At 38.2% G+C, this 19,553-nt stretch overlaps 1 protein-coding gene across 1 annotated transcript in view; it reads left to right on the top strand.

Annotated features, from left to right (window-relative positions):
- Positions 1 to 14,383, top strand: part of EPSTI1 (epithelial stromal interaction 1) — a 161,998-nt gene extending 147,615 nt beyond the window's left edge. The window contains exon 8 of the mRNA XM_069758227.1: positions 14,331 to 14,383. The gene's annotated coding sequence lies outside the window, so the exon portion shown is untranslated. The remainder of the gene's footprint in view (positions 1 to 14,330) is intronic.
- Positions 14,384 to 19,553: the final 5,170 nt, after the last annotated feature.

Below are 19,553 nucleotides of genomic sequence, written 5' to 3'. Positions count from 1 at the left end.
ATTATGATGAGTACGATGTGGCAGGCTTTTTATCGCTGAAGAGCCTGCAAGTGCATAATCAACCCAATCCTAATCTGAGTTTGTGTTGGCAGAAGTATTTGAGTGATTTGGATATTGGATTGAATACTGCAAGATCATTAATTTGAGTGCATTCACAGTAGTTAAAAATTCTGAAAATCAGCAACATGTAAAGTGCAAAACTACTGATATGCAATATGCCTCCAGATTTTGTTGAGGGGAAAAAAATCATTTAAAGGGATCATCTATATGTATTAAGTTTTTTCTAATTTAAATGAGTTACTTTATATTTTTTTCCCTTCCCTGTTTTTTTGCATGCATTGCAGTGTATGATACCTGCAGTCAGGTGATAGCAGGTTAAATATGTGAATCTTTTTGTAAAAATTATGAAAACTCAAATATTTTAAACACCATTTACCTTACAGTAAAAATATCTGTTTTATATTGCTGAAATCGTGTAAATCTAAATTTTCAAAATATCACATAATTTATCCTCCATACTTTAAGCTGTTAACTCACCTCTAAAAAATAGAAACAAAAGGATGAAAACTTTCATCTTTACCAAATAAAAAAATGCCTCCACAAAGCTCTATCAATGAACAAATAAAAAAAGTTATGAGTCCCAGAAAATTGCATCATAAACAAGTTGTGTTCTTTTAAATTTCTTTTTTTTTTTAACCCTTATCCGGCTGAATAGGTACAATTGTAACTATTCCGTTTTAAAATTGCAATAACTTTTTTTTGAAAAGACGTAGAGGGCTGAAATTTCGTGACATCTCTACATTTTTGGTCCAGAATATATTGGCCAAATTTCAATAAAATATCTCCACCCGCTTCCGAGATAAGGGGTCGAGATCTTTTTGCATCCATAACAAGCTGCATAGGTACAAATGTACCTCATATATTTTGAATGAAGATAATGCAAGGGAAAAAGCATAAATTTTTTTTTAATGATAATGCTATTTAACTATTATAAACAAGTAAAAAACTGTTCATTTACATTATAAAAGAAAATGTAAGAAACTTTTTTTTATTGATTTTCTTTGCAAGTAATGCATGTTGGCTTTGCTACAGAGTGTTCATCGCAAATGGGTTTCACACAAACCACACAAGACTTTCTAGTCTTGCGTTGTTTTCGCCTCAGGTCTCTGCAGACATAGCAACTACCAACAACAGGGGAGGGTCCACGACTACCATGAGGTATTTTGGGGCCAGCTGCTGGCTGCGATGCTACCACAATGCATCGTCCAAGCACCATTTCTACTGCACCTCGAAGAAAATGGTTTCTCATTATCATTTTGTTTGTACTACGATCTTCAATTGCAATCATACACAGCTGATTTGCGAGATCTTTCAGGAACTTTCTTCGTTGATCCTTTGCCCTGAAGCTTGGATTGTGTTCTCTGTAGATGATGTAGGATGCTAACCCACTGACATCAATCATATTGTAGAAAAATGCCAAAGTCCAACGTGATGTTCGTCGTTTCACAGTGTACTCTCCCAACATTTTATCCATAACATCAACGCCACCTTTTGTTATGTTGTAGTATTTTATTATCTCTGGCTTGGCTGCTAGTGTCTCTTCAACTTCTCCCGTCATGTGCATAGATGATAGAAGCACGACTGATTTGTTCTTCTTTGGTACATATGAACAGACTGTTGCATCATGATTGTAGGCAAAATTTGTCGAGTATACAGGCCTTTCTTTGGCAGGCTGCATGTTGTTAGGTAGGAACCTTTTGTTTTTTCTCACTGTACCAACTAGTGTCATGTTCCAGGAGTTCAATACCTTAGCTAGTTCCATGGTTGTAAAGAAGTTATCGGTGGTGACATTTCTTCCAGAGCCTTTATACGAGCTCACTAGGTCCAATACTGTTCGTTCTCCAATGTTTACTTGTCGAGGACCATCAGTTGGTTTCCCAGTGTAGAGCTGACCTTGTAAAGGGTAGGCATTTGATGAGTCACAAGCCCAGAAAATCTTTATGCCATATTTAGCTGGTTTTGAAGGTATATACTGGGTAAATTTAATATGACCTCTAAATGGAAATAATTGCTCGTCGACGGTGATACAATGATATGGCTTGTAGGCTCTCTCCAGATTACTGTTCAGCATTGTCCAGATGTCCCGTATTGGTGCAGCTTTATCTGTTTGCACACGTTCTGCACGTGTATTTTCGTTGTCAAACCTGATAAATCTGAGTATCATCTTGAAGCGGTCACGAGACATGGCTGCACGTATAAGAGGCAGAGCAGCAACATTCCACATTTCCTCCAGATTCTCTTTGTTGGCTCTGTGCACACCAGCAGCAATCAGTATGCCCAAAAATGCATGAAGTTCAGTTTCAGTAAATTGCTTGAATGTTTTTTGTGGTGGCCGTTTGGAAGAATCAGGAAAACGTTGTACCAGTTCGTTGTTGTAAGCATCACAAACTCTCTTGGCCTTTTGATTCGTTTCCCGTAATATGATGTCACACATCTCGGGAGTCATGATGGACTTGAATAGCTCTTTTGCTGTATATAGGTTGCTGATTGCTGCAGGGCCACCTCTTTGTCGTAGGACATTACGAGATTTTGTTTGTGCATTTGGCAGTGGATTACTGCACCATTGAGTTTCATCCTTAGCAGTCCAAATGTCGCCTGCACTTTGAGGCACAGAATCATCCTCAACACTTTCGTCTGATTCGTATTCATTTTCATGCTCTATGACCATTTCTTGTTCAATGTCTGAATCTTCTTCAGTAACATCCACTTGTGGTACATAGTTTTCATCATCAGATGGAACATATGGTTCATCCTCATGCTCAGAATCAGATTCTTCTAGCATTCGCATTATTTCGTCAGACGTAAATCTGTAAATATGAAAAAATGTAAAATAAATAATTTTCCGAAATACTACATTATTGGCTTTTCACAAAATTATACTAACCTGCAAACACGTTTTCTTGGATTATGGCGGAAACTAGATCCAGCATTACTATCACTCATGATGACTTGCTAGATGAATTTTGGCTTCGTATTTTGTGCTGAATATAAATAAAACATCGTAAAACAATATGTAGATACTAATTATTATCCATTTTTCGTATAAAAATTATACCTATAGTGATAAGTTTCATACAAAATATATGTAAGCCAAGTCCAGGCTGAAAGACAATTTGACTGTTCTGTCCCCACATAATGAGAATAAAGGTATAACTGGCTGTTAGATGCTGTGAGACTTTCCTACCTTCGTTTCCAAGAAATTGAAGACTTCACAAGCCTAGAAATGTGTGCTCACAGCAATGAGATGAACAGCAAAATGGCTAATGAGAGGAGGGAGGCAGGAAGACAAGTAGAAGCCACTCCCAGTTTGAATTAACTTAATTGACAGCAACATAAGTGACCAGTAACAACACTGAACAATAGATATCAGCATAACATTTGTAGCTGAATGAACTTTAGTTTCTGAAACCAAGTAAAGTCTTCCCACAGTGGAGGTATATGTGAAGGTACAATTGTACCTATGCAGCCTGTTAAGGTTGTAAAATTATGCAGCCTGACAAGGGTTAAGTAATAAAGCTTAAAAATATGTACAAAAAGTAATAAAGCTTAAAAATGTGTATAAAAAGTAATAAAGCTTAAAAATGTGTACAATCCCAATTTAAAAGAAAAAAAAACTTGGACACTGTGTAATGTGTAAAGAAAACAAGATTGCAATGATTTGGAAAACTCTTATAGACACATTTTGTTCACCACAGACAATATATCACAGATCAGAAGTTTAAAGTTAGACATTTTTCTATTTCATTCTAAAAATTAAACTCATTTACAAATTGATGGCAGCAATACATGTCAAAAATAGTTGGGACCGAGCCATGTCTACCAATGTGTACTATTACCTCTTTTTACAACAGTCTGCAAGTCTCAAATTGCTGAAGTTTTGGGAGAGAAAAGTTGTTCCATTCTTGTCTCAAGTAGGATTCTTGCTGCTATTGGCCTTTTTTGCCAGATTGCTGAGCCCGTTCCTGGAATAGACAGTCTGGACAGTAGTATATGTTACTCTAATCCAACCACAGATTGATGAACTTCTGACTATCTTTGCTTCTGAGTGACTCTGCCTCTCTAACATTCTCTTTTTATACATACTCATGTGGCAAAGTTGAGAATTGGTCCTTCGGCAGTCTTTCATTTGTACCATTTACTTCTCCAACCTTTTGTTAATTCTGTTCCATCTTTCTTAAGATGTGTGGCTGCCATCAATTTTTAAATATGTCATTTTTATTCAAATGAAATGGAAAAATGGTCTAACCTTCAACTTCTAATCTGTGTTCTATGTTCTGTTGTGCATAAAAAGTGGCTATAAGAGATGTCTAAATCATTGCATTCTTGTTTTCTTCACATTATACACAGCGTCACCATTTTTTCTAAATTGCGGTTGCAAATTTGAAATAAGAATAATATGCCACTTTTACAACAGCATGAATTCACTGAAAATGACACCCAAGCAACAACAGTCAAATTGGTTTTTTTATATATTTTTTTCTTTACATTATATGTTGAATTAAATGGTGGCAATAATGACTACAACATTCAAAAATTCATCATTTACAAATCAAGCTCTTATGCTGATGTAAAGGAGCAAACAAATAATGGCTAATGATACAGTATGTTCAGTATGAGTGATCAGCCAATGGACCACTTTTAGGAATATGCACCAAAATGACAAAGCCAAAATTGCAAAATCTGCAACATGTTTTATGACATATGAGATATAACTTAAAATCACAAGGATATAAAACAGACAGCGTGTCCTCATAGATCCATTTTCCATTACATCTTTTTAGATACTGTAAATGAGGATCACAATGTAGCTGAAGGGATTCAGATTAGTCGTCATTGTCATCCAATATTTTGTCAACCGACTAGTGAAAAATGCAACAGTTCAAATTAAATGTTTGAAGATCAAAGTGCGCATGATTGTAGCATCAGACTATACAGAGGCTGGAGTAATAAAAATGTATGCGAAGTTTAACTTTCTCCTTATATGTGGATATTACAGTTGTCAAACTTAATTGTTAACGGTCTATAAAAAAATATCAAAATGGATATTTTAGTATACAGTAGCACTGCTGCCCTTGTTGATTTTCAGGATAACTCATACGGATTGTATTTTATTCAATGGAATCTTAACTTTTAAACATTTTTTCCTGAATAGTTTATTATGTCTTTAGTTTTAGGCAAATTATCCTCTCCTGGTGATTTAAGGGCAGGTCAATTATTTAGCTAACAGGCAGAAAACTAGGCTTTTATAGCCCTTTGAAGAGGCTCTCCAGAGTGTAATAATGAAAGCAATTTATTGAATGCCTATGGGCTTGCTTTCCAAGTTGTGCACATTAATCTAACCATGCTTGCTAGTGTAAAGTGTGCAAACAGATTGCACCAGCTAATTGGCATCACACGATGCCTTATGCATGCAAATATAATATCAGCTGATGTATGCCACTGTGAGATAAAAAAAACTATTTTAGTAGACTTTATTGTTATTTTCTCTATTTGCATGGCTCATTTATTTAAATAAGTGCTAGCGTTTCAAAGATGTTTCTTAATTACAAAGGAGAGTACAAAGGAGGGCAACAAAATTAATAAAGGGGATGGGAGAACTACAATACCCAGATAGATTAGCGAAATTAGGATTATTTAGTCTAGAAAAAAGACGACTGAGGGGCGATCTAATAACCATGTATAAGTATATAAGGGGACAATACAAATATCTCGCTGAGGATCTGTTTATACCAAGGAAGGTGACGGGCACAAGGGGGCATTCTTTGCGTCTGGAGGAGAGAAGGTTTTTCCACCAACATAGAAGAGGATTCTTTACTGTTAGGGCAGTGAGAATCTGGAATTGCTTGCCTGAGGAGGTGGTGATGGCGAACTCAGTCGAGGGGTTCAAGAGAGGCCTGGATGTCTTCCTGGAGCAGAACAATATTGTATCATACAATTATTAGGTTCTGTAGAAGGACGTAGATCTGGGTATTTATTATGATGGAATATAGGCTGAACTGGATGGACAAACGTCTTTTTTCGGCCTTACTAACTATGTTACTATGTTACTATGTTACTAATTTATCACTTAAATGCACTTATTTAATACATTAAAATGTCCATTTTAGTTTTACAGAGACTAAACCTCAGATAATGGTGGTAATAGCGGTGTATAAAATAATTTAGTTGCCTTTAAGAGAATCTTTCTTTGAAGATAATTATTAATTTAACAAAACTTTTTGGTATAACGTAGCATCATCAGGTCTAAGAGATCTATTTTAATGTGTCCAAATTATACTGTGAAATCGAGTGACAGATCGACATTAAATACTTATTGATAGAGATGAACAAATCAATTTAATACAAATTGAATATGTGTCACTTTTGTAAGAATTTGCTGAATCTGGCAAATAGGAAAAATTTGCAATTCAATTTGTTCAAATTATCAAAATTGCCCTCACGATTTTACACATTTCAGAAAATTGCAAAGCCAAAGAAGGCTAACATGACCTCCAGCATGGAATGGCAGGCTTCTCCATGATGCCTTTACAGCTATCACATCACAAGCTTCAACCTGTTGAAAACAAAGACAGGGAAATCGTCAGCCATATTGGAGTGAATTTGAATACTGAACATATTTCACAGCTGGCAGCTTATCCACAGAGTTAGGCTGCCGTCACCCTAGCAGTATTTGGTCAGTATTTTACATCAGTATTTGTAAGCCAAAACCAGGAGTGGGTGATAAATGCAGAAGTGGTGCATGTACTTCTATTATACTTTTCCTGTAATTGTTCCACTCCTGGTTTTGGCTTACAAATACTGATCTAAAATACTGACCAAGTACTGCTAGTGTGACGGCAGCCTAACAATGTATGAAGAGCCTGGACAAGTGGAGTTCAAGTGTGTTGCTAATTTAAAAACTGATCTGAAGACAAAATTTAAGGTGGTTTATTGTCAATGCATTTCAGAGTCAAATCTGGCTCCTTACTCAGAACAACCATATGTAAAAGTTGCAAGATGCAGATTAAATACAAAATATGTGGTTAAATACAAATACATGCGGTTTCAATACAAAACCATTTAAAATAAGAGTGTCAAAACCAAAGCGGTAAAAAGGGATTACATGTGTTTCACCCCTTTACCATCTAAGGTTTTGAATTTTCATTTTTTGCTCCCCTTCTTCTCAGAGCCATAACTTATGTATTTGTCTGTCAATATGGCGATGTGAGGGCTTGTTTTTGCGGGATGAGATGTACTTTTGAATGACACCACTGATTTTACCACGGAGTGGATGGGAAAATGGGAAAAAAAATTCCAAGTGCGGTGAAATTGCAAAAAAATGTGCAAATCCACAATTGTTTTTTATACCATGTTCACTAAATGCTAAAACTGACCTGCCATTATGTTTCTCCCGGCCATTATGAGTTTGCAGATACTAAACATGTATAGGTTCTTTTTTTATTTAAGCAGTAAAAAAAGCCTCCATTTTTCCAAGACCTGTAGCCTTTCCATTTTTTTGATTTGGAGCTCTTTGAGGGTTTATTTTTTTTTTGTAGATTTTGGTGTAGATATGATCTTTTGATTGCCTGTTATTGCATTTTAATGCAATGTTTGGACAAAAAAAAAGGTAATTCTGGCTTTTTATTTTTTTTCTTGCTATGCTGTTTAACAATTGGATTAATTATTTTTATATTTTGATAGATTAGACATTTCTGTACTCGATGATACCAAATATGTGTATTTATTTTAGATTGTTTAATTTTGAATGGGGCAAAAGGGGGGTGATTTAAACTTTTGTTATTTTTTTTATTTAACCCTCCGTCACATACAACTGATCTGACAGGCACTTCTCTTTTACTTTCATTTCTCCTTCCTCACCAGATTGTGAGGAAACCCCCTCCCTCCAGGTAGTCTCCTGTCTCTTGAAGGTCTGTGAAACCTGATATCACAGTTGGATTTCAGAGCTTCAGGGGAGAGGATATAGCTGCACAGATCTCTCAGGCTCATTGTATGTGAATACGTCACATTCAGTAAGGTTGGTATTTTATGTTTTTATTCATCACAATAGTTTATTTAGCTTGTTTTATGAATGTATAGCACAAAATGTGAGGATATTTCATAGAAATAAGGGAGATTTTATAAAAGAAAGTGTGCTGCTCAGGCATATACAGTAGTTCCCTAACATATTCCTTCTCTTGCTTCAGATTATCTGCTGAAATGGAGAGGAAAATGTACAATTTATCCAAACAACTTTGAGGAAGTAACAAACATGCTGTTAGATGATAGAGACCTCACACTGAATGAGGATTTAGGAGAGGAAAGTGAGATTGATTCTCATGATGAGGTGGAAGAATGTATCCTGGATTCTGAAACAGAGCAAGATGGTGACAGTGGTGAGGATGAAGAAGTTGGATCATATTATATTGGAAAAGAACTAGTACTTGGAGAGCTACGCAGGAGAAGCGTGAAAACAATCGGTATCCCCTCTCGCCTTCAAGTTCAGCTCAAAAGGTTCCGCCCAGAAGATGATGGTGAAAAGTCACCATCTGCACCACCTCACAAAAGAAGGAGATGCACCACCTGCCAAACGGAAAGCGGAACCAGAAGGCTTTCAAATTATGAATGTCTCAAATGTCATAAAGCAATTTGCCTGACACATGCAAAAATGGTGTGTAATTCTTGCTATTTGCTCTGCAAGTGTGACTTTTCTGGGGAAACCTCAGCATCTACTTCTGATTGAATATGTTTTTAATAGTACTTAAGGTACCTTAAAATTAAGTTTGTGTTCAAAAATTTTCTTTGTACATTTTTTTGAGAGAGTCGAACTGGGGACTATTTGGCGGGAGTTTTGAAAAGTTTGTATTTCATAGTTATTAGTTTTATGTTAAGTAAATGGTTTTTTTTGCAACTGATTATGTGTAGTTTCTTTTATTACATCCCTATGAAGGTCACTGATCACTTTTAGAGCACTGACATTGCAAACATTAGATATTATAGGTATTTTTCCAGCAGGCGCCTGACAGGCACATTGTATGTGAACTCGTTAGTCCGAATATTGTATGTGACGGAGGGTTAAAAAAAAACTTTTTTTTTTTATTACTTTTTGGCATGCCTCAATAGTCTTTAGGAGACTTGAGGCTGTGATCATCTAATGGCTTGTGCTACACATGCCAGAGATCCAGCTTTCCTTCAACTTTGAGCAAGTTTACTGTGCCTTTGTAGCTCACATATCCCCACAACATCAGCGATCCACCTCCGTGCTGTACAGTAGGAATGGTGTTCCTTTCATCATAGGCCTTGTTGACCTCTCTCCAAATGCAATGTTTATGGTTGTAGACAAAAAGTTCAATTTTGGACTCATCACTCCAAATTACCTTGTTCCAGAAGTTTTGAGGGTTGTCTCTGTGCTTTTTTGCATATTATAGGTGAGATACTTTGCGGCATTTGCACATTAATGGCTTTCTTCTGGCGACTTGACCATGCAACCCAATTTTCTTCAAGTGCCTCCCTATTGTGCATCTTGAAACAGCCACACCGCTAGTTTTCAGAGAGTCCAGTATTTCAGCTGATGTTATTTGTGAGTTTGTTTTTGCATCGTGAACAATTTTCCTGGCAGTTATGGATGAAATTGTTGTTGGTCTTCTTGACCATGGTTTTGTTTTTACAGAGCCCCTGATTTTCCATTTGTTAATCAAAGTTTGAACGCTACTGACTGGCATTTTCAATTCCTTGGATATCTTGTTGTATCCCTGTCATGTTTAATACAGTTCAACTACTTTTTTCCATTGATTCGTTGTCAATTCTTTTGCTTTCCCAATGACTCACAATCCAGAAATGTCAGTGGCTGGATGAAAGATGCAAGAGTCTACCTGGATCCCAGAAACTCACTTAGTTTTTATACATACTCACTGATTACAAGCAAACAGGTTTAGTAGACATTCAAACCCATTTATGTCAACTTCTGTGCATGTTATCAGGCCAAAATCACCAGGGTATGTAAACTTTTGGATGTTTTGGGTTGTCATTATGATTTAAAAAGAGAAAACACAGTACTTTGACAATAAATGACTTCACCCAACCACTAACCATGAGTGGAGATAAAGTTTTGATGTTATCATTCATAATCTCTGGAAAAAAGGCCAAGAAAGCAAAAATTCTGCTGGGTATGTAAACTTTTGAGCACAACTGTATGCATCATAGGTCACAAAGGGGTATATATATTATATATATATATATATATATAACGCTGCTACCAAGTGCAGAGCCAGGTAACGTCCCGGCCGGAGGCGTCCCTGGTTACACTGGAAAACAAAGATGGCCGACGCTGACACGCAGCGTGTGACGTCACGGGCCTACGGAGCCACCCAAGGACCAAAAAGGTAAACCGACGCGTTTCGAAGGGTGAACGCCCTTCTTCATCAGGGTTATGGCCCTACACTATGGAACTCCACTTAACTATATACCATATCTCATCCTGTGTCCCCGCCCACTGAGATACATAGCCCGCCCCAGTCCCTGAGATGACCAGTGTCCTATTACAACCTATTCACATCCAGTGCTCGTCACTCTATACACTCGCCCTAAATGACAAGGTATTATTAGTCATTAGGGCCCATACCCCACAAATATAAATGACCCGTTGGCAAGTCAGAAATCTAAACCTGATGTGGGTTTCATGCCTTGTGGAGGTTGCTATTGCTGCACACAAACAGGTATTGAGAGGAGGTGCCAAACCACATTCAGAGATGCTGCTGGAACAGAGATATTTAATATTTGGGATAAAATCACTTGTTACTCAACAGGTATCATTTATTTGATTTTATGCCCGTGCGACAAACTGTATGTGGGTAGAACCAAGAGGAGACTCATGGTACGAATTAAGGAGCACCTTAAGAATATTCAGAAGGGGTTCCTAGGTCACCCCCTATCCCGTCACTTCAAGGAGCAACATAATGACAATATGAAGGATGTCCGGTTTTGTGGGATTCAAAAAGTCCATCAAAGTAGGAGGGGGGGGCAATTTCCTGAAACAAATGTCCAAAGTAGAGTCAGAATGGATATTCAGGTTAGATTGCCTTACCCCTAGGGGCCTCAATCATGATTTTGAATTACACGCATTTTAATGGTGGGAGTGGTAGCCAGACACGTCATGTAGCACTACAATGCACTTTAGATTATTTATTATGCATATGAGTAGCCTCACTAGATGTAATTAGGTGGGGTTCACCTACAAGCTCGAATACACCTTTCTTATGCATTTCAATGGTGCAGTGACAGGGTGTTGTTCAATCTGCAATACAGAAACAGGCCTACGTTTGTTTTTAATTTTATGGATTTTATTGTATTTAATTAGTGATAGCACCATTTTATTGTAGGGGAATATCTATAGGTTTTAAGTTTTACTATTAGATGTTTTAATAATAAAGTTTTTATTTTTAGCAGTAATTTTTATTCAATAAATTGGATTATTTCCCCTCCTTTCATTCAATTTACTTCACCTATTTTTTATTTATTATTAGATATTTTACATACTTTCTTTATTATTTTCTCCTAGCATGCAGCATGCACATGTCATTTATATTTATGGGGTATGGGCCCTAATGACTAATAATACCTTATCATTTAGGGCGAGTGTATAGAGTGACGAGCACTGGATGTGAATAGGTTGTAATAGGACACTGGTCATCTCAGGGACTGGGGCGGGCTATGTATCTCAGTGGGCGGGGACACAGGATGAGATAAGGTATATAGTTAAGTGGAGTTCCCCTGTAGGGCCATAACCCTGATGAAGAAGGGCGTTCACCCTTCGAAACGCGTCGGTTTACCTTTTTGGTCCTTGGGTGGCTCCGTAGGCCCGTGACGTCACACGCTGCGTGTCAGCGTCGGCCATCTTTGTTTTCCAGTGTAACCAGGGACGCCTCTGGCCGGGACGTTCCCTGGCTCTGCACTTGGTAGCGGCGTTCTATACTGCTCTCGTCCGCACGTGCTCCTGCACGCCCACCCTCCGGTCATCGCCATTTGCACGACCTGTACTACAGCCGCACTTACATCCATCAGCAGCGGAGGGTGCTCATTGTCATTACCCACGGTAAGGGACCTACTTTCTTTATTTAGGTTCTTAGTATTGTTTTTTAGGGGGGTACACATTTCTGGCACATATCAGCGCAGCGCCTCACTAATAGCGCGACTTCCGGCGCTTCGTCTATAGTGTGACATACGTGTCTACCAGTTTACTCGGGGCAATTGCGCCCCTGCAGCCAGGGGAGGTCATTTTAGTAACCCAAGCGCGGTGCCGTTTGTATATACTGTATATTGTTTTGGTCTTTACAGAAAGTGGCACATGTTCTGTGGCTACCAGCAGCTGGGTTATTGTATAGGTTATCCCCACGTCTTGTAGTGGGTTTAGGTGCTGAGCGCCGGTGATAGTCTATATATATATCTCCAATATAAATTGCAAAACTTAAAGAACATATTAAGAGAAAGAAGAAAAAAATTGAAAAAATATTACAATGTCCAAGGGAATATTGGTGACATGGAAATTAAATAAAACGAATGGGTTCGAGCCTACTCTGTTCTGTGTAAGGCTGGTTTCGCATGTCCTGTTATTTCCGGTACTGAAAAAAACAGTACCATTGATGTCAGTGTCTGGGTGTCCATGTGTTTAATACTTGTGGTACCCATGTGGCAACCATGTGCCGCTCGTGCACCGCATCTGTACTACATGCACGGGCGTCAAGGAAGTAGCGGTGTAGTAAGCACTGTTCCTTGGTGCCGAGTGCAGAAAACGGCTCTCATTCTCCTCTGCTCTGCCGGTGAAAAGAGAATGATGAAAGTTATATTCAACTGATAACAGCGACAGCAGGCGGCAGCTGATGGGACTATTACTCCCATCAGCCTTCACCTACTGCCTCTAATAACAGTGAGAACAGGCAGCGGCTGATGGGAGAATTTATCACCCACCGCCTGCACTATTAATAAATAAAAAATCCAGCATGAGTTCCCCTGTATTTTCTATAACCAGCCAGACAAAACTCACAGCTGGAGGCTGCAACCCTCAGCATTCAGCTTTAGCAAGGCTGGTTATGAAGAAGACAGGGGTCCCCACGCTGTTTTTTTTAAATTATTTAAATAAATAATAAAAAATTGAGTCCCCCTATTTTTGACAACCAGTCTTGCTAAAGATGATAGCTGGGGGCTGGTATTCTCAGACCGGTATGGGACCATGGATATTGACCTGCCAGCCTAAAAATAGCAGCCCACAACCTCCCAGAAAAGGCACATCTGTAAGACACCCCAATTCTGGCACTTTGCCTGGCTCTTCCCTCTTGCCCTGTCGCGGTGGCAAGTGGGGTTAATATTTGTGGGGTTGATGTCACCTTTGTATTATCTGGTGATATCAAGCCCACAGCTTAGTAATGGAGAGGAGTCTATAATACACCTGTCCATTACTAATCCTATAGTTATGTTGAAAAAAAGACACAGCCAGTATAAAGTCCTTTATTTGAAATATAACAAAACACACTTTTCCATTTTTATTTAAAAATAACAAACAGTTATACTCTCCTAACGCCTAATTCCACTGAATCCCTTGTCTCCTGTAATAAAACAAAAATAAAAAACAACAATATTCCTCACCTGTCTGTCGTTCTGGCCCATGCTGTTATCCATGTCTGGGGGATAAATATTTTTCAACGTGGACGGTGCCAGGATACGACAGTCCAGGCTGAGAACCACTGGTTATCCTGTAGATATAGGATTTAACTGCAGGTTACAAGTGTTACAATGCTGTTTTGCCATCTTTCTGAAAGTGCAGCTACGAGGTGAAAATGTACTTTATTCCTCCTGGGAGCCACCCCTTTTAGTCATAGAGGCATCCACGGATCCACTGCAATCACTAATCAATGCATTGTGTGTGATGGCTATAAGTGCATCCCAGAACATTGACACCTCACCCTGCACAGATGCACTGCAGAGTAAGCTGTCAATTAAAGTGATGGGGTATGCTTACAGCCTTTGTTCACTTTGTATTGAGCAGTGACTGTAGCTGCGCTGGTGCACCTCTATGGCTGAAACCCAGCTGATCCCAGAAGAAAATAAGTTAATTTTCTTCCAGTAGCTGCACTTTCAGTAAGGTGGCCGGATAGCCTTGCATCTCTATTAACCTGCAAATTAACCCTATATCTGCAGGTTAATAGAATTTGGGAACATGAAAAGATCCCTTTAAGTTGGTAATGCAATATTTTACCCAAATAACATACCATACTCATTAATTTTTTTTCTCTTTATCATAGGCAAAACGAAGCATTTCTTGATCGATTCCAACCCATAGGCTATACAGATGATAGACCATTTCGACAACAAAGTAAATGGGTAAGAATTATTGCTAATTGTTTAGTTTAAAATAATTTTGGAGGCATTAAGGCCATGTTCCCACCCTAAAATCTTAGTTTTTTTCTTGTAGATTTACACACCAAAATGCACAATAGTTGTGTGCTTTGATTGTTGCATTTTTCCGCATGTTTGCCCCTTTTTAATGCCTTTTTGTTGCAGTTTTAAAATAGCACTTTTTTAGTGCAAACATACTGGTTTTCTACACTTAAAAATGCAATTTTTTTTTACATGCATTTTTTTCAGACTCTCAATAGAAACCTATAAAGGAAAATACACCAAAAAACACTCAGTTCAACTGCATCTTTAACACCTTGGTGACCAGGCCAATTTTGACCTTAATGACAAGGCCAAACTTTTGAAATCTGACCAATGTCACTTTATATGGTAATAACTCTGGAACGCTTCAACCGATCCCACTTATTCTAAGATTTATTTTTTTGTGTGACATACTTCATAATAGTGATAATGTTTGTTTGATATGACTTGCATTTATTTGAAAAAATATTGGAAATTTGGCTTTTAATTCTTAGGCCCTTATATCAGAAGGTTATATTACACAAAATGTTAAGAAATAACATTTCCAACATGTCTACTTTACATCTGCATCATTTTTTAAACATATTTTTTTGTTAGAAAGTTAGAAGGGTTAAAAGTTGATCAGCAATTTCTAATTTTTCCCAGCAAAATTTACAAAACCAATTGTTGAGGGGCCGCATCACATTTGAAGGGACTTTGGGGGGGGGGGGGGTGCTATATGACAGAAAATACCCAAAAGTGACACCATTCTAAAAACTGTACTTCTCAAAACCACAGTCAAGAAGTTTATTAACCCTTTCGGTGCTTCACACAAACTAAAGCAATATGGAAGGAAGAAAATGAACATTTAACTTTTTTCACAAATATTTTAATTTAGCTCCAAATTTGTTATTTAAACAAGGATAACGGGAGAAAATCGACCCTAAAATTGATTGTGCAATTTCTCCTGAATATGCCGATACTCCATTTGTGGGGGAAATCCCCTGTTTGGGGCGCACGGCAGGTCTCGGAAGGGAAGTTGCACGTTTTACTTTTTGAACACAAAAGTGGCAGAGGTCATGTCACATCAGCTAATAGAAAACCTATAGCACAGACTAGAGTTGACTTGCAAAATATATGTTTATTTATTCAATGTATAACAGAACCCCACGTTTTGGCCATGTCTCGGCCTTTATCAAGGTTATCTAAACAAAAGTACAAAATAATAATAATCAGATAATATGACAAATATGTAAAGTCAGATATAAAGGACACATAATTGACATTAATTAAACAATATATTTTAAGAGGTTTCTTTATTGTCACAGGGCTGAAAAAAATAAATAAACATATTATCCCAGGGACAACCTGACATGTCAAAATATGGATAATAATATTATACTAAAATATCTTAATGTTACAATTAGGTGTAACATTAAAGCACAAATAGGCTGAAACCATACAATGATAAACAAATTGGTTCTATGACCATCAGGTATCAGAACAGGTATGTAAAGAATAGCGAAGAGTAGTAGAGTAGAAGAGAAGTTAATAGGAGCAACAGGTGAGAAGAGTAATGACAGGTAAAATAGCCATACCTGTATTATGCAAACGAGTGACAGTGCAGTGATATCTACAAGTGATAAGACGATTTGTACATCGGGTCGGTACGATTACAGTGGTAGCAGATTTATATTTTTTTTATGCTTTGCTATTTTTACACACTAAAAGCAATATTTTAGCAAAATGAATTTGCATTTGCATCATCATAGTCTAAGAGCTATAACTTTTTTATTTTTTTGCCTAATGCGCCATGTTAGGCCTTGTCTCTTGCTGGACAGCTTGGCGTTTTCTTTTATATTTTATTTTACATATGACTTATTGATCGCTTTTTATTAACTTTTTTGTGAGTCACTATGATGAAAAAGTTATATTTTTGGAGTGTTTTTATCTATGGCGGTTGCCAAACTGAATAAATGACGTGCCAGTTTTATAGAGCGGGTCGTCCAGACTCGGTGATATCAATTATGTGTCTTTTTTTTTTGTTTATTACAAATGCTGCGTTTTGAGTGGCGAAACTGATTTTCGGGATTTGTGTGCGCCTTTTTGTGTGTTCTTTTTACTTTTTTACATATTTTATTTTCTTTTTTTTAAATTTTTTACAGTTTTTTAATGAGGAACATGTATAATTTCTATTTTGATCACTGGTCTCAAACACTGCTGTTCTCATTCCCTGTTTATTACAAAAAAAAAAACAAAGAGGGAAAGATATGCAGACTAATGGGATCAACCTTCAATAATGAGTTTTATTAAATACAATAATACAAAAAGGCAAGGCAACACACAATTAAAACCATTTAAAACACCAAAAAAGAGGCTAAAGGAGCCATGAAAATATCTCCACAAGGCAATGAACAGGACAGGTTTTGGTTAATACAACATCAATTAAGTATATAGGCATTAATCTGCAGTCAGTTGAAAAAATATCAGCATGAACACCAAATTTTTGCTGCCAACTGCACTGCTAACAAGAGATGTAAAACAACCCATATAAAGGTAACCCACACACAAATATACTAAATTAACTAGGAGTGATAATAATGCAATATTTCAAGGCATATATGCGTCCAGGTAGACAAAAATAAAGCCAACCCACACGTATTGCTAACTGAAGATCCCATATTGAATGGCAATAATATAGCAATATCATGACATCCTACCTAACAAGTGAACCTATGCATATAATCACCAATTCCCAATAAGGGAATCTACACCCAGCATCCTGAGGCATAGACACAGAGAAAAGCCATAAAGAGGTATACCAGTGTGGTCTTATTGCAAATGCAATGGTGGGTTACCCATGCCCTGTCCCTAGGGAGGCCAGACGACCCACGCGTATCGATGCTATCTATGCATCTTCATCAGGGAAATATGGAGTGTATGGTCAAGCCCTGCCTAATTTATATACAACTAGAATGTAAAAGATTTTTTCAACTGACTGCAGATTAATGCCTATATATACTTAATTGATGTTGTATTAACCAAAGCCTGTCCTGTTCATTGCCTTGAGGATATTTTTTCATGGCTCCTTTAGCCTCTTTTTTGGTGTTTTAAAAGGTTTTAATTGTGTGTTTTGCTTTGCCTTTTTATATTATTGTATTTAATAAAACTCATTATTGAAGGTTGATCCCATTAGTCTGCATATCTTTCCCTCTTTGTTTTTTTTTTTTGTAATGCTTATTTATATGCATATGGTTGATCCCTTATTTGACTTTCTATGTGGTGCCCGCTATCTTCCTCGGTTTACTCTCATTCCCTGTTTGTTGGCTCAGCCTAATAGGTTAATACAAATAAACTATAATACTGGCATACATAAAATACCATCTATACTCGAGTATAAGCCGACCCGAGTATAAGCCGACCCCCCTAATTTTGCCACAAAAAACTGGGAAAACATAATGACTCGAGTATAAGCCTAGGGTCGGAAATGCAGCAGCTACAGGTAAATGTCAAACGTAAAAATAGGTACCAATAAAAGTAAAATTAATTGAGACATCAGTAGGTTAAGTGTTTTTGAATATCTATATTGAATCAGGAGCCCCATATAATGCTCCATAAAGTTTATGATGGCCCCATAAGATGCTCCATATTAAAATATGCCACATATAATCCTGCATAAAGGTTAATAATGGTCCCATAAGATGCTCCATAGACACATTTGCCCAATATAATGCTGCACAAATGTTGATTATGGACCCATAAGATGCTCCATAAAGATATTTGCCCCATATAGTGCTGCACAAACGTTTATTATGGCCCCATACAGATACTTGCCCCATATAGTGCTGCACAAACGTTATGGCCCCATACAGACACTTGCCCCATATAGTGCTGCACAAACGTTATGGCCCCATAAGATGCTCCATACAGACACTTGCCCCATATAATGCTGCACAAATGTTATGGCCCCATAGATGCTCCATACAGACACTTGCCCCATATAGTGCTGCACAAACGTTATGGCCTCATAAGATGCTCCATACAGACACTTGCGCCATATAGTGCTGCACAAATGTTATGGCCCCATACAGACACTTGCGCCATATAATGGTGCGCAAATGCTATGACCCCATACAGACACTTGCGCCATATAGTGCTGCACAAATGTTATGGCCCCATAGATACTCCATATAGACACTTGCGCCATATAGTGCTGCACAGACGTTAATTATACCCCATAAGATGCTCCATACAGACACTTGCCCCATTTTCTGTTGCTGCGATAAAAAAAAAAAAATCACATACTCACCTCTCCGTCGCTCAGACCCCCGACACTTCCAATATTCACCTGACTTTGTTCCGGCGCCGCTCCATCTTCAGCGTCTTCTGCACTGACGTTCAGGCAGAGGGCGCGCACTAACCACGTCACCGCGCCCTCTGACCTGAGCGTCACTGCAGGAGATGCTAAAGAAGGTGCGGCGCCGGAACGGGGAGCAGGTGAATATCCCGCAGTGCAGCGCTCCCCTCCCCGTTATACTCACCTGCTCCTGGCGCGGTGCAATCCTTGCTTCCCCGCAGCTTCTTCCTGTATTGAGCTGTCACCGTTACCACTCATTACAATAATGAATGTGCGGCTCCACCCCTATGGGAGGTGGAGCCGCATATTCATTACTGTAATGAGCGGTACCATGTCACCGCTCAGTACAGGATGAAGCTGGGGCGCCGGGAAGCCAGGTAGGTGCAGGGACCGTGCCAGGAGCAGGTGAGTATAATTAGACAGCTCCCGCTCCCCTTCCCCTGCCAACCCTTGGGTATGACTCAAGTATTAGCTGAGAGGGGGACTTTCAGCCCAAAAAAGTGGGCTGAAAATCTCGGCATATACTCAAGTATATACGGTAATTTAAAGAAGATATCTGCATAAGACAACCCCTGTGTAATGCCATGTAAAGGCACATGGGCATCAGAGAGGGAATTTCCCTGGTTCTGAGCAGGGAACTAGGGAAATTCTCTCTATGAGCCAGATTAGAGAACCATTCTAGTAGTCCTAGCCCAATCATGCACTACATTGACAATCACTCATATGAAATGCCACCATATATTGCTATATT

Source organism: Ranitomeya imitator, chromosome 3, assembly GCF_032444005.1.
Source record: "Ranitomeya imitator isolate aRanImi1 chromosome 3, aRanImi1.pri, whole genome shotgun sequence".
NCBI lineage: Eukaryota > Metazoa > Chordata > Amphibia > Anura > Dendrobatidae > Ranitomeya > Ranitomeya imitator.
This window is presented reverse-complemented; position numbering and strand designations above follow the sequence as displayed.